We start from the raw sequence: 25,735 nt of genomic DNA on the forward strand, positions 1-25,735 counted from the left end.
CTGATGGCCTGTACAAAGTCCGGTTGAAACCAGGCTTTCTGCCCTAAATATTAAAATAAATATCTTCTAGGAGAAGGCTGTTATAGAGACCTTTGCTGTAGATAAGAACTTGCAATTTAGAAGCTCTTTTGGGTTTCTTTTTATAGGCTTAAAGCTGATCAGCTTAACGCCAATTCCTCATTTGGCCAGTTTGCCAAATTCACCAAAAGTTGGCTTCTTTTTAACTATTTACAAAGTTTACAACAATGCATATAGGATGAGGCTTTTAAGAACACTTAAAGGTATAGTAAGTGATTCTCATTTTCTTTCACAGCCACATATTGAGGAAGGTTCAATATGTGTTGTCCCCAGTACACTGCTACTGCAGGGATGGACTGAGTTGTAGAGAGGGGAGAAATAGAGGTGATGAGACTAAGGGTAAGAGAAGGGGACAATGAGGGGTAGAAATTAGAAGAAACTAGAGCAGACAGGGGAAACAGAGGGTCATAGAGGACAGACGAAGGGGAAGAGATGATGGATACCAAGGGACAGAAGAGGAAAAGAGGTGGAGATGGACGTGCAAAGGACAGAGAAGGGAAGAGATTAAGGGGCAGATAGAGAAGATTAAGAGGTAGAGAGATGGAGATAGTTAGGGGGAGTCAAAGGGAGAAACTGAACTATGGGAAGGGAGACACAAAAGAAAAAGTGGAGTGGGGGATGAAAAAAGTGTAAACCAGGTAGCACAGTATACACTCAAGAAAAAAATCTACAGGTGTGCGAAAGGCAACCACACATTGATGTTTCTCTCCCTCTCTTTCTCCCTCCCTTCCCATCCCTCTAAAAAGAAATAAAATATTTAGAAAAAAGAAAAAATCTACATTCAAGAACATATTCTTCATGAATGTATTCATAAGTTAAATTTATTCAAAGGAAGACTAAACTATTTTTAGCTTTTGATAAATAGAAAATTCCTTCAAATCCTTCTCTGAAGACACATGAAAACCAGTCAGCTACCACAGCACATAAATCTTTAAAAGCTTGGGAAGCCAATCTATCCAACAGAAACTGTTGTAAACCTTAGAAGTTGGAAGCACTAGCAAAGTGTGCATTCAGAAAATCCATGAGTCTGCAGATTGGCTACTTGGCTTGCAGAAAATTGCCGGTTGTCTTTTGAAGGAGGTAGATTTAATAGTCGTAACAAAGAGTGAAAAGATTCTGGGGGGCTCTTCTGGCTGTAATACACTCTAAGTTCTATAAAGAAACAATACTGTTAAGATCTAACTCGTCAACAAGTCATTCCACAATGTCTCTGGATTTCAAAACCGAGGTTATATGGTGTATGGTTCCCATCTGTGGAGAGTATGTGCTCTCCTCAACTGAACTACAATACTAGAATGAAAGTAGACTGACCTGAATCACTTGAATAAGCATCACTGTCTTATTGTCCTGCTGTGTCTGAGAACATCCTCTACATTTTTATGGCTTCTGGTCTTACACTTTTCTTGATGCTCGACCATCTTGGTGTCTCAAAGGTCTGACTCCCCCATCCTGGGCAGGAGGGCAGGTCTTCTGCTCAGACCTCACCCTAACTCCCTGCTAACAAGAAGGCCACATTTGTGACTTGAGTGACCATTTATTTGGGATGCCCAGACATCATCTGTTAATTTAACAAATACTTCTTAAACACTTCCTGGGCTAGCCCTTCGTCCATGCACTAGGAAAAAATGGAGAACAAGAGCTACTTTAGGGTTGCAAGTGACAGAAATCAGCTTTGTGAATGGCTACTGAGATGTTCTGTGCAATCTAGTAATGTTTTGGATGACCTTGCCTGGGGAAGGGCTTCAGCCACATCAGCCACAGGAACCTCAACAAGAGAAGTTCCCTCAAGAATATTGCTATTGACCTATGTGACTTATTCCTAGTACTACTCTCTATGAGCATCCATTCAAACGTCCAAAGCTCAGGGTAAAGAATCATCCTGTGTTCACCTCAGCTGCAATCAACTGTGAATGGGGGGTGGGAGAGGGGGAGCAGGTGGCACATGCAGTACAAACATGGCTGGAGGACAGCAGTTCCCAGAGAAGTGGGAAATATTGTGAGCTGGGCAGAAACCCCCAAAGATGTTAATTATAAGGCTCTCGAAGTCCAGCAAGGGAAACAAGCTTATAAAAAACTAATTTCAACCTGTCCTTGTATATGCTCAATAGAGTGAAGCCTAGGGGTGGTGGTTGTCAGGCAGTTGTCAGTTCACATAGCAGGTGACATCCCTACTGGATTTTTAAAAATCAAATATATTGCATTAAATATATACAGTAAAATGCACCCATTTAAGATGTCCATCTCAATCAAGATGCATAGAATACTACTGTCATCCCTGAAGGTTGCTCATGCCCCTTTGCAGACAATACCTCCCTTGATGCCCCAGGCATACACTGATCTCACGTCTATCACTATAGATTAGTTTTTCTGATTCTGGAACTTAAGTGAAATCATATTATATGTTCTCTTTTTTCCATCAACATTTTGCCTAAGATTCACTCACATTTCAACTGGATTTTGAAGACGAAGAAAGGGTTAGACAAGCAGAGAAAGTGTGAGGATATTGCGGATGAAAAAATAAATAAGCAGAATGTGCTTAAAACACCAGAATTAGTTTAGTGTGACCCAAACATGCAGTCTGAGGGGGCAGTGGCAGAAGAGGAACCTGACAGAGTGGGGAGAGTTGACAATAGCAAATTTTACTTGAGCCCCAGGCTCTTAAAAAACAGCAACGGTTAAGAAATCCCTCCCCCACCCAACACACACACACACACACAATTTTGTGCTTCAGAAATGGTTCACTGCAGAGAAACATCAATTCTCATGACTTAGATAAGACTCATGGATGCTTCCTTGTTTACCTGTGGCAAAGATCAGAAAGTCTTGAATTTTTATTCTTTGCCTTATAAATGATTAGCTGAACTACTTGTCTCCATTGATCAAGCCAAAAAATGCCCATTAACCAACTTTAGTTAAGCTTCTGTTATTCCCCAGGTTCCTTAATTTGGACCCTACCACAGGCTGAGGGATGACCCACTTACAACCCCTGTTGAGAACAGGCTGGACACTGACAACAGTGTAGTGACCGCCAGGGGGCAGGGCAGTGGGAACATAGGGTTCTGGATGGAGGTGGAAGAGGGTATAGAGGGGATAAATGGTGATGGGAAAAATAAAATAAAATAAAATAAAAGAAAGAGCATTTGGAGGAAAAACAGTCTCTGATTGACTGTGTTTAGGTCAAGCCACCCTTTCTTCCCACTTTCCCAAGCCCAGTTCCTTCTAGTCTTCTTCACTCTTCCCTAGAGAAGAAACTCTTTTTTCCTAACCCTTGAGACATAAGCAGACCTTTTGGTCAGAGGGGTCTCCCTAGTGCAATATTTCCCTACCTTTTGCAGTGGTCTCTCCACTCTCCTACCCCACCTTGTATACAAATCCTTTCGAATAAAGTATCTCCTTAATAAGTAAAACAGGCTTCGATTAGAATTCTGGCCCAAAAGTTCTTTAATCTTTCTTCAGCAAGCCCCTTAACTTTTCCTTGCCTCCATTCTTTCATATGGGAAATGGGGATAATATGACACCTACAATACTTTTCTGGACCTTTAAGTGTCAATTAGTGATGTGAAAACCTGCAAACATGGTAGATAATCAATAAATAGCAGTCATTACTCTTGTTATTATGAGTCTATAGAGCTACAATAGAGGCGCTTTGCGAATGGCCTAATATATCAGATTAGGTTTATACTCACTATTGTATTTTCGACACCTGTCCACTGCTTGGCACATAGTATACGCTCAATAAATAATTTAGATTAATAACTTTATCCCATTGACAACGGAGAGCTATGAGAATAATGCCTAGTTTAGAAGGAGCAGGTTGGTCACTGTAGACTTTCATGCCTTTCACTTATTAAAATTTTCATCTTCTGTCTACCCACACCTGTCTCCTAATGGTCCCTGTAATACATTTGGTGCTGCCTCTCCTGGAGCACTTTTTTAAAAGCCAAAGGAGCATATACTCGTACACAATCCCAGGTCTAATGAGGTAAAGATTCTCGATAACAGCTCTCACCAGGGCGCCTCTCCCACCTCCAGACGCCCCGCCTTCCCCACGAATCAAGTTCCTCCCACTCAGCCCGGTGCTAGGGTCTCATTTACTAGGCTGGCCCGCAGCTCCTTGTGCGCCTGCGCACCACTAACCCCAAACCCTGAGCGGGCGGGGACAGGTTGCGTCATCGGGGCGCGCTCCGCGGACGACGCCGTGGTTGCCGGAAGTTGAGCGGCGGTAAGTGAGCCGCGCTGGTGAGCGAGTGCAGGGGTGCTGCGGGGTTTGTCTTGGGAGGCCTGGAGGGAAGGTGCGAACTCGGCGTTGAGGGCGAATATCGGAGAGGGTCTCAGGATCCTCCGTCCGTCAGGGAGTAACTGACTCTCGCTCTCACCCTCCTTCTCCAGCTGCGTCTTCTCCACCTGGTTTAGCCCCGGGTCTTTTGACTAGGAAGCTCTTTCTAAGTCAGTCCCTTCTGTCCTCGGACTAAGAGTGCTCGGAATGTCCGGTGTTGGAACACGGGAGCTAGGGCGCCAGATGCTCGTACTGGCTTTGCCCTGATTTGCTGTGTGACTGGCACCTCACTCCCTCTTTCTGAGCCTTCTTCCCTCATCTGTAAAATGGGAGTGCTAATAACGTTATTTATGAAGCGATGACATTACTTACATTGGGCTTTTCTAAGCTAAGATTTTTGATTCCTCGGTTTGATCCAAGGGTTGCAAACTTTAATGGTTATTCAGGTAAGGTAAATGTAGGTGTAAGAAAATTTCTATGCCATACATAAATAGAGTCAGATTTTTATTTTTACTGAATTGAGTTTTCTGGGCACAATACTAACAGACGATGTTGGAGACATGAAACTAAAACTGCAGTATGGATGTGTTTGCGCCTGTGTGCGCGCGCGCAGGCAGTCTCTTGGTTTTTTTAAACCGTGGCGACTGATTAAAATTTTTTTAAACTTAGTGCAACTTAAACCAGGCATATCTGTGCGCTGCCAGTGTGGGAACCTTGGGTCCCATATTCCCTTTCCCATTGAATACTTGCATTTCTTCTCTGACACCCCCACTGGTTAAATTTCTTAAGTGACAGAAGCTCACTACTTCTGGCTGCTCCTATTTGGTGTTCTCCCAGCTCTGACTCTTGAAAGTCGTAAGTTGAACTGAAAGCGGTTACCCAGTAAGTTCAGCCCGTCCCTCCTTCGGGCTCTTAAGGATCTCACTTCCATTTTATTGCCCACAGATGTTTGAATGCTGCTAGTTTGTCTTCGTCTTCCCACCTCTTCTCCAGACTAAGCACATTTGATTTTTTTTTTAACCTACACAACAACTGAGAATCTTGTTACATGTTAGGCACTACTGTAAGCCTTGGTGATGTAGTAAAGTAAATCTGTTTCATGGGGCCTTCTTGATCATGGTGGCAGCAGTTGTGGCGATAGTAATATAATATTTTTAATGAGTGGTAGTTGTATCAGATCCTGATAGATGTTATTTAAAAAACAACAGTAAAGGGGGGAAGAAGACTAAGCTTTTCTCTGAAGTGATAATTGAGTTAACACCTGATTGAAGAAAAAGCCATACTGGTGAAGTCCATTTGCCTAATTGTTTCCCCATCTCTCAACTCTGTGCCCCAGTCTTATTAAACTGCTCACACGCTATGTCTCACCTGTAGCCCTTCACTCCTGCTGCTTCTGCTGCCTAGAAACAGAAGCATCTCATTCCACTTCCATTTTTCTTGGGCAGCTCTTCCCTGCCCCTCATGTGACATAAATTTGAAACCCTTTAAGAACTTGAATATAGGGCTCTCGTTCAGCCACAAGGTCCTTCTGCTCCCAGCCAGCTCTCATAATAGAGAATAAGCAGGAGTATTTATTGAGCTCCCACTATGTGCTTGACACTGCTCTGCAAGCTGGAAATACCAAAATGAGTAAGATACACATCCCTGTCCTTAAGGAATTGTTACTATTTCTTAATTCAAGGAGACAGACAGCAGCTGTTGTAGAGGTGTGCTAGAGAATTCAGGGTATTCATAAGTTAGGCTCAGGCATCAGAGAAGCCTTCTTTGAGGATCTGTTGCTTTATCGAAGTCCTAAAGGATGAGCAGGATTAGACAGGTGAAGAAGCTAAGAGGTGGGAAGATACTGCAGACATTAGGAGTGACGTGACAGTGCATGACCTACAGGTAGTAGGAGTTCACCTGAATTGGAGTGTGGAGTTGCAGGATAAGAGGTGACTGATAAGGTAAGCAGGAGGCAAATCATGAAGGGCCTTGTGGGCAATAGCATGTTAAGAACACACTTTGGAATATAAAATAATTCTGTACCAATACTAGCTTTGCCACTGAACTAGTTTTGTGACCTTGGGCAAGTCACTCTTTCTAAGCTTCAGTTTCCTCATCTGTGAAAAGGAGGAATACAATATGAGCTTTTCCAGGGTTGCTGTGAGAATTAAATGAGATGATATTTGTTATTCACTTGGTGCTGGTAGATTGTAAACAGTAACTGTAGCAGTTAACATTGCCATGCTGAGAAGTTTGGACTTTATTTTGAAAGTGTGGTGGTGGAGAGTGGGGCATTGAAGGGTTTTAAACGGTGCACCATGCTCTCACCTGTTTTAAATTACCCTGGAGTATTGTGGTGATTACATGGAACACGGTGGGACCAGCAGGCACGCCAGTCAGGGCATTGTTGCCGTGATCTAGGTGACAGAGGCCTGAATGGAGGCAATGGCTGTGGAGAGGGAGAGGGAGAGAAAGGTGGGTGGATTTGAAAGATAAAGGAATGGGATTTGCTGAGCTGGTAACTGAGTGACTCTACACTGGGGAGAGGAGGGAGATAAGAATCAAGATATTTGGGTGAGGGAGAATGAATCCTCTGCGTGGTAATAGTAACAGCGTTTGTTCTTTGATTAGCATTCCCTGATTGATTATTCCTGACCTTCTCTCAGATTGCCTCTGTCCTCCAACTTTACCCACAGATGAGTGAAGTTCACAAATACCCTCCTTGTCTTCTCTACCTCCCAATTCTTACTTACACTTTTCTCGATGGAAGTAAGGCCCAGTTGTGATTCAAGGGAGAATAAGTAGGTGCTGCTTTGTTACCAAGTAGATAATATGCATCTCCATGGTCTTGGCAGATTGGATAACAATCTATTCACTTGGTCTTGGTCCAGCCCCTTCCTTCTGATTACCCTCTTTTGAACTTGCTCCTCTTTACCAGTCTGTCTTTGTGTGGTGTAGGAAGTCAGTCCTCTTTCCTCTAGGAGTCTGATCATGCAGAGCAGGACTTTACTTTTCTTGAGGTAACCTAAGGTCCAGCCTGGCTTCATAGTAGACAAACACATCATACCCTTGACACTGTCAGACTGTGGGCACTGTGCATTGTTCAGTGCTTCTCATGTGTTCATGGGCAGCTCTCTTGCCCACCTCCTCCTTGTCTAGCACATTTTCCTTTCTCTCCCAGCCTCCTAACCTTGCCTTTGACTCTCCCCACTCATCAGATGGCAGTATTGCCAGAACTGAAAGCTTTTCCTTCCTTATGTTTTGAAGTCTCAGCACATCTGATACTGCTGAATTCATTCACATATGAAAACCACTCCTGCTTTGGAGTATCTCTCTGGTCATTTTCCCCTCAGATTCTATTGTGGGCTCTTTTCCTCTTTTTGTCCCTTAAATGCTAGCTTTCTCCAAGTCTCTGCCTTCTCTTTTTACCCACAGCTTCAACTCCAGTTTATGTGCCAGTGATCCCCTCCCGGCTCTGTATCTCAAGCCTACTCAGATCTCTCCTGAGTGCCAGCTCTGAATCTCAAAAAGTTCAAAACTAAGCCCAGCATCTTCCTACCAAACCTGCAATTCTTTCTCCATTCTTTAGTCTCATTCATTCTCCTTTTTCCATTTAGTCATTTCAAACAGAACCCAGGGAGTCATCACCAGCTTTTCCCTCATACCATCACTCCCTCTCTCCTTCCCAGCCCAGGCAGTCATCACAATTCTACAGATTCTACTTCCTTGATATCTCTTGACACATCTCCATTTCCATTCCCACTGCTCATCTCACTTCCTGCCTATACTCCTGCCTTGCCTTAGCAGTGTGGCCCTCACTGGTGTTTGTGCCCTTTCTAAAATACAGATCCCTGTTTCTTCAGTCTAATTTAGATATCCCGCCTTCCTTCTCCCATAACACTGTGTACAGACATCACACTGTACTGTACTGGTTTTACCCACAAATTTCTGTACTGTCACTCCTGGTCTGTCTAACCTTCAAAACTATTAGATCCTTAAAGGCAGGGACCATAGCTCTTTTTGCTATTGAATCCTGAAATATAGCACAGGGACTAGTACATAATATGAATGTTGATTAAAGGAATAACTAAATGAAACCCCAATGGCTTCAGCACATGTTTTGTTGATAATAATAGTTTTACTTTTTTAAAAGTATATTTTATTGATTATGCTATTAGAGTTGTACCAATTTTCCCCCTTTGCCCCACTCCAACCCAGTATCTCCCTTCCCTGTAGCAACCCCACCCCCTTAGTTCATGTCCCTGGGTCGTGCATATCAGTTCTTTGGCTTCTTCATTTCCTATACTATTCTTAACATCCCCTGTCTATTTTGTACCTAGCATTTATTCTTCTTATTCCCTGTACCTTTTCCCCATTCTCCCTCTTGCCCCTCCCCACTGATAACCCTCCAAACGATCTCCATATCTATGATTCTGTTCCTGTTCTGGTTGTTTGCTTAGTTTGTTTTTATTTTTGTTTTTTACATTCAGCTGTTGATAGTTGTGAGTTTGTTGTCATTTTAATGTTCATAGTTTTGATCTTTTTCTTTTTTTAAAAAAAAAGATTATATTTATTTGTTTTTAGAGAGAGGGGAAGGGAGGGAGAAAGAGAGGGAAATGTCAATGTGTGGTTGCCTCTCGAGTGCCCCCTACTGAGGACCTGGCCTGCAACCCAGGCATGTGCCCTGTGACCCTATGGTTCTCAGGCTGGCACTCAATCCACTGAGCCACACTAGCCAGGGCTGATTTTCTTTTTCTTAAATAAGTCCCTTTAATGTTTCATGTATTAAGGACTTGGTGATGATGAACTCCTTTAGCTTTATCTTGTCTGGGAAGCACTTTTTCTGCCCTTGCATTCTAAATGATAGCTTTGCTGGATACAGTAATCTAGGTTGTAGGTCCTTGCTTTTCATCACTTTGAATACTTCTTGCCAGTCCCTTCTAGCCTGCAAAGTTTCTTTTGAGAAGTCAGCTGATAGTCTTATGGGAACTCCTTTGTAGCTAACTCTCTGCTTTTATCTTGCTGCTTTTAAGGTTCACTGTTAATCTTTAACCTTTGGCATTTTAATTATGATGTGTCTTGGAGTGGTCCTCTTTGGGTCCAACTTATTTGGGATTCTCTGTGCTTCCTGGACTTGTATGTCTGTTTCCTTCACCAAATTAGGGAAGTTTTCTTTTATTATTTTTTCAAGTAAGTTTTCAATTTCTTGCTTTTCCTCTTCTCTTTCTGGCATCCCTATGATTCGGATGTTGGCACTTTTGGAGATGTCCCAGAGCCTTCTTATTCTCTCATTTTTTTGAATCCATGTTTCTTCATTTTGTTCTGGTTGACTGTTTATTTCTTCCTTATGTTTCAAATCATTGATTTCAATCCCTGCTTCCTCCCCTTCACTCTTGGTTCCATGTGGATTTTTCACATAGTGTAGCCTTCATTTCTTCCCTTATGCTTTTGCCATACTCAATGAATTCTCTGAACATCCTTATCACCAGTGTTTTGAATTCCATCTGACAGGCTGGCTGTCTCCATTTTGTTTTGTTCTTTTGGAGGGGGGGGTTGTTCTGTTCTTTCATTTGCGCCATAATTCTTTGTCTCCTCAATTAGGCAGCCTCCCTGTGTTTGTTTCTGTGTATTAGATATAGCTGCTTTGACTCCTTGTCTTGGTGCATGTGTTAATCACCATGGTGGGACAACCTGCTTTACCACTTTGTGGCACTGTATGTGGGAGAGGGGTTGGAGAGGGGACAATGCAGCTACCTGGCTGCTGGAGGCTTGCTAAGTGCTTGCCCTGTTTCCAGTCACTTCCCCACTGTCTGTATGTGACTGGCTGTTGCCCTGGTAGTGGTTCCCAGAGTGGGTGGGTTTGGGTGTGTTTTAAGACTGTGCAGGCCCTTTAAACAGGCTCTCCTGAGAGACCAGCTGTTTCTTTTGCCACCTCATCCCCCATTGTTTTTTACAGCTAGAAGTTATGAGGCTTTATTTTCCTAGTGCTAGAACCCTGGGCTGCACTCTAGCCTAGGGCTGGGATCACTTGCTCTTCAGGTGTTCCTCCTCATGTTTTTTATCCACCTCATGTGAGTGTGGGACTGCCCTTCCCTCCAGTTGCCGCCATCGCCTTGCTGCCCCCACAGTGCATCTTCTCCACTTGGGCTTCCTGTCTTCACCCCTCCTAATCATCTGGATGAATATGGCTTCTTTAAATTCTTGGTTTAAAGTTGGACTTCTGTGCAATTTGATTTTCTGGCAGTTTTGGGTGTTTTTCGTTTTGAGGTTAGTTGTGATCCTTCTTATGGTTGTGCAAGGTTGCAAAGCATGTCTACCTATACCTCCATCTTGACTGGAAGTCAGTAGTTTTACTTTTGAGCGCCTTGTGTCAGATACATGCATTTTCTAATTGAATTCTCACAATAATTCTGTATTATATGTGGTGGCCTGTCTTACAGGTGGGGAAACAGGCTCAGAGAAGTTAAGTGACTTGTGTAAGGTTGTGTGGCTAGAAGTACCACAGGTGGGATTTGAACTTGGGTCTCTGTGGCTTATGAAGCTATGCCCTTCTGTCTATTGTACTGTCTCCAGTGTGTCCGATTGCACTGTTTTCTGATTGTGGGATTTTTTTGGACTGAGATTTATGACCCTGTATTACCTCTATGAAAATTTTAATCTTGTTAAAATAGTCATGTCATTCCAGGTAGTCACAATCTTTTTTTATCCTGAATTTTTGTTACCCTTCATACTGCCTATTCCTTCCTGCTTCATGTTGCAGGGGAGCTTTGTCCAGCAGAGCCCCCTGGCCATCACGGATGAGAATGAGTGTACCAAGATGTGATCTGCTTGGGGAGGAGAGGTGGCCAGTCTCTCAGATGAGAAGGGCCATGAGTCTGTTCCTCAATGGGCTTTTATTGGGTTCAATTCACACAGGAGTACAGGTAAAGCTAATCAGTTGTTGTCAGGCAGTAATGATCAAACAATAGATAACATTCAAAGAACTCTGAGGGCTTATTCTGAGTCAGGGTCAGATAGCTAAAGGGCCATAAAACTTTGGAAAACAAACTCATTTCATGCTTGGACCCTTATCAGAAAATTGAGGGCATTCGTAGTAAAGCAGGTTTCATAGGATTTTATGCATTCTTTCTTAGGCCTGATTGCCCTGGGGAACCATCCATTCCTGCCCAGGGCTACACCACCCTCTGGCATTGTTTCAGGCTTAAGTCAGGAGGGGGAAGTAAGGCAGCCAAGAGATTAGGAGACTTCTTGCAGACAGAATGAGGACTCAGGCTATGTCAAAGCTGAGGGGTGAGGGTCCATCACCCCCTTTTTCTATAGCCCCCCAAGCCCTTCCCTGATGGCCCCATCGTGACCATGCCTGTCTTAGGTCATCCCTCACTTGAGGAATCTTACCCGTCATTGGCTAACCAGTCATCTGCCCGGGGCCAAGCAGGGTGAAGTAAATGGAGCAGAGGTGCCCCTGCTGGGAAGATATCCTTTGTCTCCTTAGTGGCTTATGGTCCCAAGGTCCTTACTTAGCCTTAGCCATGAGGGGGTTACAGCTCCTGAAACCAGGCAGGGCGGTTCCCAACATCATGTCACGTGTAGAGTTGATAAGCAAGCATACTGTTATCCAAGTCACTGATAAAATGTAATAACAATACTTTATTGAATAGATTTGTTTATGTGTCTGTTTTACTGATGTAAGCCTCTGACACAGGTTCAGTACACATGAAATACTTAGTAAATACTGATGAATAGTCATTAATATAGGTAAATAAAAAACAGTAGTCCCTCCTTATCCATGGGGAATACATTCTGAGAATCCCAGTGGATGCCTGCAACAGTGGGTAATACCAAACCCTATATATGTAGTTTTTTCCTATACATACATGTGATAAAGTTTGGTTTATAAATGAGGCATAGTAGGAAATTAATAGCAATAACTAATAATAAAATAGAATAATTATAACAATGTACTGTAATTTAAGTTATATGAATGTGGTTGTCCTCTGTCAAAATATCTTATTTACTGTACTCTTCTTCTTGAGATGATAAGAGGCCTGTGTGGTGAGGTGAATGATGCAAGCTACCATTAGGATGCTACTGATCTGATTTTACATCAGAAGGAGGATCATCTGCTTTGGGTAATCCCGGATCTTTGAGCTATGATGGTGTTGGTGGTTGGATGTCCAGAGCAGGTGATATCAATGGTTGAGAATCCTTGACCATTGAAGGGGTTTGTTTGTTTAACTAACAGGTGGGTGGCATATACATTGTGGATATGCTGGACAAAGGGATGATTAACAACCATGGCAGGATGGAGCTGGACAGTGCAAGATTTCATCACCCTACTCAGCAAAGTGTAATTTAAAACTTATGAATTGTTCTGGAATTTTTAAATTAATAATTTTGGACTGTGGTTGATCGTTGGTAACTGAAACTGAAAAGTGGAACAGTGGATTGGGGGGGACTACTGTAAAAATAAATTGGACAAGACCAAAGACTGAGCCAAAGACTTAGCCCGTTTCTTATTAACATTAGTTCATTCCTTAGCCAACATTTTTAGAATAAGATTATTTTGCCAGTTCTTAATTTCTCTAATTATGTTAGTATGTAATTCCTACATCTTCATCTGGGATATCTGGGGCAGTCTTGTCGGAGACCTTGCTGAGGTCCGGATATCCTGTATCCTGTGTTTATGGTTCTTCTGTGATCAAGGCAGAAACGCAGTTACTCTGTAACGCCTTGTTCTTAAAGAAACCATGGTGGCCTCTTGCTATTACTCAGGACTGCTGCATACATCTGAGGGGGTTCTGTGTAGCTCATAGGCATCACAGATGTAATTTTGTAATGATAATTTTTTGTCAGACAAGGGTAGAATGCCTAGAGCTAACTTAGTCAATATATTATAACAATTTTCTAAGAAAAGGAAGTAAAATGTCTTGAAGGGGTACAATTTTCTGATTGTACAAAGGTGCCATGTGGACTAGAGTGGCTCATATAACACCTTTCCTGAGATCAAAATCTCTGTTCAGTGGATTACAGAATCCATCCTTGTTCTCATCTTCGAAAATCAAGTATTTGAAAATCTGAAATCAAGTGTCGGCTTGTCCCAACTTTTTAGCGCTTCTCCTATTTTCTAGGATTCCTTAAAAGTCCCCAGAAATGAAAACCACAGAGACTGTTATTCTGAAACAAGCCTTCACTTTTCAGCCAGCTTTTAGGAAACTATCACAGATTTTAGTTGTTGGTTGACATGAGGGCTCCCCAGCAATTCAGATGAATCCAGGTGGCTGTCCCTCGTGTACAGAATGGGACCAATGTGTAACTGTTCATTGACGGAGGTAACAACAAAGACTAAAAAGTAGACATACTGTTCTTCATCATCCTTCTCTTGTCCCTTTCCCCTCTTTTCAAGATTTTTTTCAGCTTTCACTTCCACTCCCTCATAGGCATGCCACACCCCACAATGCTAGTATCTAGTGTGTCCATTCTTAAAAAAACAAGCCTAATCAACAAAACAAACAAGCAAAATATAATCAGAGACATTGAAATAAAGAACAAACTGACAGTAACCAGAGGGGCAGGGGAAGGGGATAATGAGGGGAAAAAGGGGAAGGATTGTCAAGGAACATGTATAAAGGACCCATGGACAAAGCCAAAGGGGGGAAGGATTGAGGGTGGAAGATGGGGATGGGTGGGGCTGGGGGGAAAATGGAGACAACTGTACTTGAACAACAATATTTAAAAAAAACAGGCTGGATGAGAGCAGATTATTTGTGAAGGTTTGGGTTATTACAACAGAAGGAAAAGAAAAGAAAAGACAACTCCCAGAAGTAACCAGTGAGAATGCAGGTTATAGCTTGAACACTATGGAGGTGACTGATTGACCTTCTGAAGAAACGAATGTCGATTCTGTAGGGGTAGGTGGCTCACATGGACATGAGAGGACAACTCATCCGTAATAGCAATTATCCTGCCTGCTTATATGACATCTGTTCCCACCTAACAGCACAGTCACAAAAAACCATTTTGGATGACTTGGTGTTCTTGTGGAGACATCAGTTTGGCTCAGGGGCATCTTGACTTTAATGCAATTTTTAAAAGGAATTGAGGCTTCTGTACCCAGCTGATTCCCCCATAGGAGTCCTGATTTTTTATCTTCCTGTAAAGCCTAATCTTCTAAGTTTGGAACATCCCCCTCTCCTTTTGGAAGGGAAGGCTTTTTAAATCCCTTTCTTTAGCAGCCTTGCAAATTATTTCCAGAACCCATGAAGTTGCACGAGCATCATTAGCCGGCAGAACGTGCATTGGCTCCATATGCCAGATGGGGCCTCTCCCCACTTCTGTCCATCTCCACCTCCTTTTTACCCATCAGCAGCTAAGAACATACACTGTCAGTGGGAGTTGGTCATGTGGTTTGGTGCTTATTTATTTTAATGACTGCCAGAGCTTGCAGCCCCACAGCTGGGAAAATGAGAACAGAAGCCTGCTTCATGTGCTCCATTTTAGCCAGAGAAGCTACTTCCGGGCCAAGTTGTAGTTATTCTGGCTTTTCTGCTAAGTGAATGGCCCCACATGGCTTCAGAGAAATTGAACACACAGTGCGCCTAACCCCTTAGAACAGGGGTATCCAACCTTTTGGCATCCCTGGGCCACACTGGAAGAAGAAGTGTCGTCCTGGGCCACACATTAAATACACAAACACTAATGAAAACTGATGAGCCAAAGAAAATGTCCACGCATAATTTTTGTGGTATCCACCACCACAGATATGCAAAAAAGTCCTCTCACAATAACCCTAGTTATGCAGCAGCCCTTTTGATAATCTTTTAAAATCGTCAAGCATATCCCAAATTTGTGATCACTAACATAGAAAATGTATATATCTAAGTAATAAAACTTAGTATAAAACTTAGTAATAAAACTAAGTAATGTTTTAAGTAAATTTATGATTTTGTGTTGGGCTGCATTTATAGCCATCCTGGGCCACATGTGGCCCAGGTTGGATACTCCACCTTAGAACTTGTCCCCTTGACTTCCCCTTGATCCATAGCAAGAGACCATCCATTTCATTTTAATTAAACCTCTGCTGCGACTACAGTGAAGGGGGGTGAGACTCATATAAGGTGTGTTTTGAGGCAGAGAGAATTTCTCTAATGAGCATGGGGAAGGTCAGCCACATTAGTCAGGCACTGTTGTGTGTGGGGGTGGGAGGGTGACAAGAAAAACTAATGGCAGCTACCGTTATTGACTGCTGGCTGTATGCCAGGCACCATGACATACATCATACACATTCTTATTTAGCCCTTCCAGCAACCTCCTGGTTGGGTGTAATTATCCTTATTTTGCAGATGAGGAAATCGAAGCACAGGAGATGACATTACCTGCCCAAGACTATTCAGCCAGTGAGAGGTGGAGCTGGAACTCAAAATTGGGTTTGTCTGACTGAAAACAAGGCTCCCAAATACCTTAGCTTTTTGCATTTTTTCTCTGAACCATTCAAAACTCTCCTGCCTGCCCAAGCAAACAAAAACCCATGGTCTCTACGGTTCTAGTTTTCCTAAAGACAGATTTTGTTTGGTGTTTTTTTTTTTTTTTAAATCTCTGATCGCTATTTATTTATTTATTTTGCCAATTCCTCACTTCAGAAATCCTACACTGGCTTAATATTTACTGTGTCCCATTCTATTGGTCCCCCATGGAAGAAGAACAGTTGGGCAGACTCCAGGAAGCACTTCTATTCCAATTTTATAAGCAGCAAAGCCAAGATACTTCCTATCATCTCTAGCATCTTTAATATCAAAATGCTAGGAAAATGTATGGAAGTGATATTTCATTTAGACTCCTTGTTTAGAGCAATGAATTTCTCTCCACCAAAGCTAGGTTTAAATGGGTCATCTGTTAACTGTTGGATGAATACAGGGAGGTTCTTCGTAGGTTTGGTATAGCTTGAATATTAGGTTTTCTATTCTACTTTTTTGCTTGGGTATAACGTACATATAGTAAAGTGCACTCATGTGAATGAACAGCTCGTGAATTTTACATATGTATGTGCCTTATAACCACTACCCAGCTCAGGGTATGTAGAATATTTATAGCTCCCCAGGAGATTTCCTCATGTCCCTTTCTAGTCAATAGCCCTACTCCACCCTGTAGTTACTATTCTAACTTCTGTCATGTCATTTTTCTATGAACATATCATAGGCTGGGTGTGTGTAGGCACTCTTAATATTTTACTTTGGAACAGTTACAGGAACCTTACAAACATAAGACAAATACCTTCCATATACCCTTCTCCCAGACACTACGCTCAGGTTTCGTCCCAGTAACATTCTTTGTAGGCGACCGTCAGTCTAGGATTCACGCGTTGCCCGCAGTCATCATGTGTTTTATAATCTTTCACGCCGGAACAGTTCTTTAGACTCCTTTGACTTTTAAGACCTTGACAGTTTTAAAGATTATAGGCCAGCCAATCCTAGTCATTTTGTAGAATATTTTTTAGTTTGGGTTTATCTGATATTTCCTCCTGATTAGACAGACCCAGGTCGTATATTTTCAGCTGAATACCATTGATACGATCTTTTCAGTGCATTCTGTTGGATGGCACACAGTATCTGTTTGTTCCACCACTGTTGGCGTTAACCTTGATCCCTTCATCAGGATGGTGTCTGCAAGATTTTGTCACTGATGGGTCACTTTGTCTTTCCTTTGTAATTAATGTTTTTTGTGTGTGTGTGTGGAGAGATACTTTGATACTGTGAATGTAAGCTTTTAACTTATATACCTACTGTCAGGAAGAAGTATTTATTCTTTATTACTTTTGTATTTGGTGGAGGAAGTTTTCATTTGAATTGCTTTGTACATGCCTATTTCCTGTCTTCTAAGATGTTAGTCCTTAAAAAAAATAAATAAATAAATAATAGGTTTAGAGACCTTTCAGGCCATTTGGCTTATCTCCATATGTTCTTAACTTCTTACTCCAACCTCCATATTCCATAGTAATAACCCTGGAGTTTGTCCTCTCAATCACAGAAGCCTGGGTTATTTTTTTCTCTTGTTTCTCTTGGGATTCTAGAATGCCAAAAGACTTCTGGAATTCATCTTAATAACATTTTAGAGCCATTCTGCAAGGGACTAAGGTATATTGAGAGGAATATGAGCCAGAATCTGTATTTGTAGACATTACAATTAGGTGGATGGAATGGAGGCAGATGGATTAACAATACTACTAAACGGAGAGGTAGCTTAGAGACAGAAGTGATGAACTACAGCTGATGGCAGGAGCATGAGAAGAATAAAGAGAGTGAGAGGCCGCTCTGGGAAGGTTTGCTATAACAGATAACCTCTGATCTGGATTTTAAAAAGTCCCAGGCAGTCATGGGTGCTGGGGTACCTTTTAGACAGAGAGGGCTTTTGTTTTTAGGGTTGTGGAAGCAGGACAGCAAGTGCGTTAGAGGAGCACCAAGCAGCCCAATGTTTCTTCAGCATCAGATCAGAGGTGGGGAGTGTCAGGACCACCAGGGTGGCACCAGAGAAGCTGGGAGGCAGCCGCCGAGGTTCAAGAGAAGGTAATGAAGGAAGCCATCAGCAGTGTGGTCACATGCCTATTTAGAATGAGAAATGCTGCTGATGCAGTCTTCCCCACATGGTGCAAGCTTCAATAAATATCAAATGAGCTTCACCTCGGCTTAATGATGCTGACATATGTGTGAGAGTGTTTTGTGTAGACTGCATTTACTAGTTCACAAGGACATATTTGCAGCATTACAAGGTGCGTATTGTAGATCAGCAAATGTGGCCTTGGAATCTGGCCTTGCAATCTGCTTCCCCCTCAGCAATCCTTGCAGATCTCTACTACCCTCTAAAAAGAATTTTCCCCCAAAGTCATTCTCCTTAAAAACAAAATACATTATTGTCACCTTCAAATAATAAAAAATAACAGGTTTGGAAGGTCATTTAGTCCTGGGGTCAGCAAACTACAGCTTGCAAGTTAGATCCTGCCCAGGGCCCCTTTTTATTTTTCTTTTGGTGCCGTGTATGAGCTAAGAATGTTTTTCACATTTTTCAAGAATTGTAAAAAAGAAGAAAGAAAATGTGACAGAAACTGTTTTGGCCTGCAATGCCTAAAATATTTACTATCTGGCCCTTTTCAGGAAAAGCCTGCCAACCCCTGGTCTCACCTGACTGCCTGATACAGTAATCCTTTGTGCAGTGTTACTTGGCAAATAATCATCTAATATATGCCTGAACACTTCCACTAATGGAAAATTCATTATCTCTCCAGTCGATCTATTTCCTATTTGGACAATTCAGACTATTAGCAATTTTTAAACTCTGCTGAAATTTGTCTCACTATAGCATCCATCCTTTGGCCTTTTGGTGGCAGGGTGGGGGAAAGCTATTATTTTATGTCAACATTTACTGAGCTAATATATTCTAGGTGCTGTGCTAATTGCTGAGTAAAGATGCATAAGGCATTTTTTTTTTAATCAAGGATCTCCCAGGTGTTGTTTCTTGGCACTAAAGCAGTTGAGCTGGCAGTTTTCTCTCTCTCATTCCCTGTCTTTGTGCCATTGGGTTAGGTGTTTCTTCTTTAATGATTTCACTTCTTTTTTAATTATTATCCCACATACAGAAAATTCAAAGGGCGAAAGGGTACTGCAGTGAAACTAAGCCTGTCCATACTCCTGTCTCTTAACCCCATAGCATCTTTCTTAGGAAACACCCACTAATACACATTTCCTGTGGGGATTTCCTGTTCTTTAATGTTCTTTGACATTAAAGAACAGCACAAACACAAGATTTAGGTCCATTTGGACTGAAACTTTTAAGTCCAATGGCACCTTCTAAAAAATCTTCTATTTATAAGTTGCTGAGCATGATTTAGTTTTGTTTTCATAAAAACTTGAAATTTGCACCAAGTTTGGGTGGTAGACACAGCCCCAGAGGGTCCATGTTGCTTGCCCACCCACCTGCTTTTTCAGTTTAATCTTGACTAGATGTTTTGGTCACTGCTGTCTTTCTTGTACAGCTGGGATTCTTTCTCATGACAGTACTGAATCCTCATCAAAGCCTTTCCTCTTTCAGTGGATGTTACACGATCCCATCTTGTGTAACTCCTGGGTTTCACATCCTGAATGTGATAGGAATAGTTTGAAATAAAATTGAGCCATACTTATAATGATGCCTCTGTCAGTTTCTTTCCTTGAATATGTCTGTATGTAATGTTGAAGGTCGATAGAACTAACGTTTTAGCTTTCTAGGCTGAGCAGAGGCCAGAAGTGTCACCTGCACTGTCTAGGGTTATACAGACAAGCCTTAATTTTTAGGAAGCAGGTAATGTTTGGACTAGGTTAGTTACACAGAAATGACTTTGCATCAAGTACTCACTTCCCACTCCCTCCATAATTCCCTCTGATCATTATTTCTTTAATTTTCCCTTCTGGTTTAGGGAAGATGGCAATGTGACATAGATGTATAGGAGTCTAAGTGATACAGTTATACTTGAGTATCCTGTTTAGATGTTTCCAGCAGATTCCTATGCACATGTTGCTGCTGTTGCTTAAGACCTTCCTCTTTTCTTAGCTTGTTGAGCAAAAGTTCATCAGCTGAACACCAACCATATCCTTTTGTGAAATAGGCTCTTAGGTTCTGTTTGGAATTTCTCAAAGATCAAGTAAGTCAGAAAATATTTGAAGGATGTGCCTCGTGCAAATTACTTTCTTGGTATGCCTGTCCTTTATCTTCCAAGTGATCATCCTGAGTCACTTTTCCTCAGCTGCTGACATGCTGTATGAAATAGAGTTTTCTCTTTTGCCTCTGGCACTGGTAAAATTCCATCTTGATGACCTCAGTAGGTCATCCAAATGATGAAGAAAACAGGCTGCTGTAGACCTTTAACAGTAAATTGTGGATGACTAAAGTGTGTAGGGGCCTGATGACCCATCACACACAGGATTTCAGATGAAATCCATTTGTATCACTGTCTGCTACCGTGTTGAGTTCCTTCCATATTGTGTGATTGCCCTGGCCACTGTCTTTATTCTTTTGACTCGGTTGTAGAGGAAGTTAGTATGTAAAGGTTTTTTCAAAATAATTGGTTATTTTTTAGTATATCTGGGGCTGATGGGCAGTATAAATGTCATGAAAAAAGGAGGTGCTTCTTCCTTCAAAAGTGTATAGTACAGTGATGAAAGTCAGAGCTTTGAAGCCATTAGACCTGGGTTATAAACTTAGCTCTTCCACTTCCTGTGTAAGGGCAAGTTACTTAATATCTCACTTCTTCTGTTTTCTTTTCTGCAAAGTAGGCTTCATACAACAACTTTGGGGATGTCATAGATAATGTAAAATGTTTTGTGTAGTGCTTGGCACAGAGTAAGCATTCAGTCAGAACCGTTATTATTACTGCTGCTATTGCAGAGGTCCTCCCTTATCCACGGTTTCATAGTTTCGTCTACCTCTGGTTAACCTCATTTTGAAAATAATTCATAAGTTTTAAATTTCATGCCATTCTGAACAGTGTGATGAAATCTTGTGCCATCCCACCTGGGACATGAATCATCCTTTTGTTGAGTGTATCCATGCTGTATGTGCTACCTGCCTATTAGTCACTTAGTAGCCATGTTGGTTATCAGATCCACTGTCTTGGTATCACAGTGCTTGTGTTTAAGTAACCCTTGTTTGTACTTAACAACGGTCCCAAAGTACAAGAGTAGCAATGCTGGCGATTCAGATATATGCCAAAGAGAAGCCATAAGGTGCTTCCTTTAAGTGAATGGGTATGAACGTATAGGAAAAAAACATAGTATATATATACTGAACCATATATATATGGTTCAGTACTATCTGCAGTTTCAGGCAACCTTACTGGGCATATCCCTGCAGATAAGTGGGGGATGACTGTATTTTAATAGTTTTTAAAAGGGTATGATCAAGAAAAGCAAGTATGATTCATGGTGGTAAATGCTGTATTGGCAGTTTTCATTTGGAGAATGGAACCACTGATACCACTGACTCTGGGTGTTAATGAGAGCTTCATAAAAATCTTAAGAGATGAGAAGGAATTTTCCTGGTAGACAAGGGGAGAGGTTTCCTAGGAGCATCAGTAGGGCATAAGGTTGGGACACCGGCAAGCCAAGGCAGGGATGACACCTGACTCACAAGTCCAGTAAGGGTTTGTTTGTTTGGTTGGTTGGTTAACAAGGGAGCCAGCAGTGCAGATCAGTTCTGGTGGCAACCTTTTGTGTAGAGAAGAAGAACTGAAGTCAATGAACTGTGAACATAGTCCTGCAGAAGCAGAGGTGTGAGATAATGGGGCCTGACAAGAGGCAGTAGGAATGGAGAGAAGGAACGCTGAGCTGGACAGGAAGCATGAAGTTGCATGAAGAATATGGGCATTGAAGTAACACTGGATTTTGAATCCTGGTCCCCTCACTTACTATACAGCCCTCTGTAAATTTCATCTCTTTCTTTTAATCACAGTTTCTTCCTCTACAGAACTGGAACTTCACTTCTTTGGGCAGTTGGGAGAAGTGTATACTCCTGCAGTAGTGCCTGGTCCTGGTCCATACTCAGGAACTGCTACCTTTATCTCATTCCATAAAACTGTTAAGGCTTTGCCTCTAGCAATTAGCTGGTAATTGGATGTGAGAGAGGAAAATTCAAGATGACTTTGAGGTTTCTACCTAGAACGTACTAAGTACTTTACCTTGAATGTACTTAGTGCTTTACACAAGTACTAAGTAGGACATATGTGAAAAGGGGCAGAATTTAGGAAAAGGTACATTTAGTTTCAGTTTTGTTGAGTTTGAGATGTCTGTGAGAAATCTCAACAACATGGCTGTTGAGTATGGCTTCCCAACATACTTAAATAAATATATGTTTGGAGGTTAGCACTAGAAATACAGTCCCGGAATTCATTGGCATGCAGATAGATATTGATATAAAGATGAGTAATTTTGCTTTTGGGAAAGTTCATAGACTAAGGACAGGCCCGAGCATGGAAACTTTCAAAAACCAACAATAGAAGAAAATATGGAGACTTCTGGTCAAGATGGCTGCATAGGTAAACACAGCTCACCTCCTCGCACATCAGAATTACAACTAAAATATAGAACAACCATCTCTCAGAACCATCAGAAATCAAGTTGAATGGAAGTCTGACAACTATGGAATTAAAGAAACCACATCCATCCAGACTGGTAGGAGGGGCAGAGATACAGAATGGGCTGGTCCCACACCTACATGTGGTAGATAAAAATTCAGGAAGGATATCTCAGGAGCAAGGAGGCCCAGCCCCACACCAGGCCCCCCAGCCCAGGGATTCAGTGCCAGCAAGTTAAGTCCCCATAACTCCTGGCTGCAAAAAATGGGGATTGAGCCACTGGAAGAAACTTATGGAGTCCCAAGCAGTCCCTCTTAAAGAACCCACGTACCTACTTACTCATATTCACTCCCTCTGAGCTCCAGCACTGGGGTAGCAGCTTGAAAGACCCCAGTGGCATACAGGGAGAAACTGAAGTGTCTGGCATCAAGGCGGGATCTGGAGGACTGTTTTGCCTAGACAGAAAGGTGGGCAGGCGCCATTGTTTCTTTTCTGAGCCTTCCCACCAAGGAGACACAGAGCTGGCAGGTAGGTGCCGTATCTGAGACTCCATCAACCAGGCTAACACTGTTTGCCCTGCTCTGGAGATCCCCTGAGGCTCTTCCATTTCACCCAACTTATGGGCCCACTCAAGCTATCTGCAGAGACTTTTCCATGTGAATGCCTGGTCTTGACTCATGCTTACTATCAAGCAAGCAACAACCAGCCTCAGTAAGCCCCCAACCCCTGTATCTCTTGCTAAGTGGCCCCAAGCCCAGCACTAGCAGCAGCCAGCCTAGATTCACCACTTGGCTTCACCTGGGAATCTCCAAGCCCAGTACAATTAGCAGCCATTTCAGATTGCTTTATAGATCATGCAGGGTGGCCTCAGGCAGAACACAGGTGGGAACTGAACTTGGCCTGCACTACCCAGGATACCTCCGGGCCTGCACACCCAGTGGACAGCCACAGACCACGTCAGAGCACCAACACCATGCCCCTACACAGCTGATCCTCCATGGAGGGTGGAGGTTGGCAGTCAGTGATCACAGCCAGTCCTTGCAGCTGACTGGCCTGGGTAAATCCTCCCATTGGCCTGCCAACAGCAACCAAGCAAGGCTTAACTACAAGAGGAGGGTGTACTCAGCCCACACAGAGGGCACACCTTGAGTACCTAGCTTGGGGTATAGGGGAGGCTGTGTCACTGGACCCTACAGAATACCTACTACATTAGGCCATACTACCAAAACAGGGAGTCATAGAAGCTCTACCTAGTACATAGAAACAAACACAAGGAGCCTGCTGAAATGAGCAGACAACGAAACATGGCCCAAACAAAAGAACAGATCAAAATTCCAGAAAAAAGAACTAAAGAAAATGGAGATAAACAATCTCTCAGATGCAGAATTCAAAACACTGGTTATAAGGATGCTCAAGGAACTTAGTGAGGACCTTAGCAGCATAGAAAAGATCCAGTCAGAAAAGAAAGATACACTAATTGAAATAAAGAACAATTTACATGGAAATAACAGTAGAGTGGATGATGCCAAGAATCAAATAAATGATTTGGAACATAAGGAAGCAAAAAAAACCCCCCAAAACAAAAAACAAAAAGAGCCAATCAGAACAACAAGAAGAAAAAAGAATCCAAAAAAACAAGGATAGTGTCAGTGCTCTCTGGGACAACTTCAAGAGGTCCAACATTTGCATCATAGGGGTGCCAGAAGGAGAAAAGAAAGCAAGAAATTGGGAGTCTATTTGAAAAACTAAAGAAAGAAAACTTCCCTAATTTGGTGAAGGAAATAGACATGCAAGTCCAGGAAGCACAGAGAGTCCCAAACAAGATGGATGCAAAGGGGCCCACTCCAAGACACATCATTATTAAAATGCCAAAGGTTAAAGATAAAGAGAGAATCTTAAAAGCAGCAAGAGAAAAGCAGTTAGCTACCTATAGGGAAATTCCCATAAGCCTGGAGGCTGATCTCTCAAAGGAAACCTTGCAGGCTAGAAGAGATTGTCAAGAAATATTCAAAGTCATGAAAAGCCGGGACTTAAAGCCAAGATTGCTCTACCCAGCAAAGATGTCATTTAGAATTGAAGGGCAGATAAAGATCTTCTCTGACAAGAAAAAAAACTAAAGGAATTCATCATCACCAAACCGTTGTTATATGAAATATTAAAGGGACTTATTTAAGACAAAGAAGATCAAAAAGAAAAAGAAAAAAATGGCGATAAAAACATATCTATCAACAATTGAATCTAAAAAACCAAACTAAGCAAACAAGAAGAACAAAGACAGAATTGGGGATACAGAGAGCATTTTGTTGGTAGCCAGAAGGGCTGGGGGTGTGGGAGAATGGGTGTAGAGGTGAGGGGATTAAGAAGTACAAATAGGTAGTTACAGAATAGCCATGGGGATGTAAAGTCCAGAATAGGAAATGGAGAAGCCAAAGAACTTAAACACATGGCCCATGACATGAACAATGGTATGGACATTGCCTTAGGGAGTTGGGGGTGCTGGGTGGAACAGGACAAGGGGAGAAATTGGGACAACTGTAATAGCATAATCAATAAAATGTAATTTAAAAATAAAAAAATATATAAAAACTTCAAAAATAAATTAAAATGCCTCCTTCACCCCCCAAAAAGAAATTGCTAGTTGCATTTTGGAGGAGAGAGGAGAAGGGAGCAAATGGAGGTCCAGGAAACCAATCAGGAGGCTGTTAAGGTATTTTAGGCAGCATTTTCAAAGTGTGGGCACCAGATCACCTGCATGAGGGTTTGCTTTTCCACTGGGCACAGAAGCCTTAGTGCACAATTTTTCAGGGGCTTATGAAGGTAGGAGAGACCTGCAAAAGAATGACTATTTTGAAAGTGCAATATTATAAAAAATCCTTTCAAACAATTAAAAGCCAGAAAGTATTTAATATGAGATGAAGGTGTATTTAAATATGTTTGATATGATTTAGAGGTTGGGTCTCCAAAAGTTAAGAGTGTCAGTGTCTTAAAGGCATCAAGATAGCATCAAACTTGAATCTGAATCACCAGGGGGCACTTGTCATTCCTCAGACTCCTGGCCACTCTTCTTTCTCTCCTCCAGCAGGTTTCCTCATTTTTAAATAAGCCTTCAAGGTGGTAAAAGTTTGAAAATTGGTGGTCAGGCATTGTCTTGTGCACCATTCTGCAAATCCATGCTGAGGTAGCAGAGAGTTTTAAGGGCAGTGATTCACTGTCCTTTGTGATCAGCTAAGCTTTGTGATTGTATAGAAAAATATTTAATTATTATAGTTCCCACTTCTTGTTTTCTGTTTGTCTGTCTGAGTTTGTTA

The 25,735-nt window shown here is 42.1% G+C and overlaps 1 protein-coding gene across 3 annotated transcripts in view; it reads left to right on the forward strand.

Annotated features, from left to right (window-relative positions):
* Positions 1–4,234: 4,234 nt before the first annotated feature.
* ATG7 (autophagy related 7) overlaps positions 4,235–25,735 on the forward strand; it is a 269,209-nt gene continuing 247,708 nt past the window's right edge. For all 3 annotated transcript variants that reach the window (XM_071222289.1, XM_053929529.2, XM_071222290.1), the window contains exon 1: positions 4,235–4,300. The gene's annotated coding sequence lies outside the window, so the exon portion shown is untranslated. The remainder of the gene's footprint in view (positions 4,301–25,735) is intronic.

Source organism: Desmodus rotundus, chromosome 8 (genome assembly GCF_022682495.2).
Source record: "Desmodus rotundus isolate HL8 chromosome 8, HLdesRot8A.1, whole genome shotgun sequence".
Taxonomy (NCBI): Eukaryota; Metazoa; Chordata; class Mammalia; order Chiroptera; family Phyllostomidae; genus Desmodus; species Desmodus rotundus.